This window comes from Mus caroli, chromosome 4 (genome assembly GCF_900094665.2).
Source record: "Mus caroli chromosome 4, CAROLI_EIJ_v1.1, whole genome shotgun sequence".
NCBI lineage: Eukaryota > Metazoa > Chordata > Mammalia > Rodentia > Muridae > Mus > Mus caroli.
The window spans coordinates 144,844,980-144,846,790 of record NC_034573.1 but is presented as its reverse complement, the minus strand read 5'-3'; positions in this window follow the sequence as shown (position 1 = coordinate 144,846,790).

Sequence of the window (1,811 nt, the reverse complement as noted above, 5' to 3'; positions counted from 1 at the left end):
TTCAAATCCCAGCAACCACATGGTGGCTCACAACCATCCGTAACGAGATCTGACTCCCTCTTCTGGAGTGTCTGAAGACAGCTATAGTGTACTTACATATAATAAATAAATAAATTAAAAAAAAAAAGAAATGTAGGGCTTAAAAAAAAGAAATGTAGGGCTTAAAAAAAAAAGAAATGTAGGACTTGTATTTTTGTATTTTGAGATAGAATCTTACTATATAGCCCAGCCTGGCCTGGAATTCTTTGTCTTTCTGCCTCAGACTCCTGAGGGATGGGACCATAGAAATGCATTTTAAAGAAATACAGTGAGCCAGGCATGGCAGTGCATGCCTTTTAATCCCATCATTTGAGAGGCAGAGGCAGGTGGATCTCTAGAGTCTGAGGTCACCTTGGTTTACATAGTGAATTCCAGAGCAGGCAGGGCTACACAGGAAGGCCCTATCTCAAACAAAACAAAACAAATTATAGTAAAATGTACATGAAAAAGGGCTTCTATTTTAGCCATTCTTAAGTTCTTGATACACTCACACTTCTTGTTCTTTTCAAAAAGATTCATCATTACTATTTTATTTTCAAGAGATTTTATTTAGTTTTATCCTGTGTGTAAATGTTTACCTGCATGCATGCATGTGCATCATACGCTTGTAGTATCTGAAGAGCTCAAAAGAGGGTGTCGATTTCCCTGGAACTAGACTTGCAGATAGCGGTGAGAGCCCATGTGGGTGCTGGAAACTGAGACTAGGTCCTGAGCCATCTCTCCAGGTCCTGTCTTTATTATTTTAAATTTTGTGTGTTTGTGTCTATGCATGAACATGGCGGTACCTGTGGAGGCAGGAAGAGGGTATCTGATTCTCTGGAGCTGGAGATACAGCTGTAAGTAGCCCACACACGCACACAAACACAGGCACTCACACAGGTCTTGGAAACACTGCATGCTCTTAACCTCTGAGTCTTCTCTCCAGACATGATTTTTTTATATAGCCATCAGCACTGTCCACAAGCAGAACATTTTCACTGTCTTCGTGGATGCCCTTCTCCGGGTCCCCATGTCTTGCTTTGCATAGATCTCACAGTACCAACTGTTCTGCGTCTGGCTTCTCCCTCTCAGCACAGTATCCTCAGAGCCCATCCATGTTGTAAGCAGATATCAATGCTCCATTTATTCTTGGTGGGTGAGTAACATTTCACAGTAGGATTTTGTTCTCTACTTGCCAGAGGACAGATACTCGGTTGCTTCCACTTTTCAGCTGCTGGGAATCATGGGATATGAATGTCCATGGACCTGTCCTGGAGTTACCTCTGGGGATAAGGGCTAGACCCGAATCCCCAAGTTTAAGGCTAAAGGGTGAGGAGGGGGGAAAGTCTGCCTGTCTGTGCAGATGGGCTACACAACTGGTCCTAATGCCTGACTAGACCCTTCCTGGGAAAAGCATAGCCTCTTGGTACTGCCTGGTGGTCCAAGACTCACAGGGCTGTGAGCATTCATCTATTGCTTGCAAATACCTTTCGGGTAAAAGGGGCAATATCTGGCAGAGATGTTCAAGCCATGGCAGAAGCGAAAGTAAGAACAGTGGACTGTGGTGCACTCCATCAACTCCTGGGGGACATGTCTAGCACTTTTCAGGACACAGATGAGAAGACACACATTCATTGGCTCTCACAGATGTCAAACATGGAGTGTCACATCCTTTTGTGTGTGTGTGAGAGAGATAGAGAGAGAGAGAGAGAGAGAGAGAGAGAGAGAGAGAGAGAGAGAGAGACTGTGTATGTGTAGGGTATGTGTCTTAGTCAGGGTTTCTATTCCTGCAC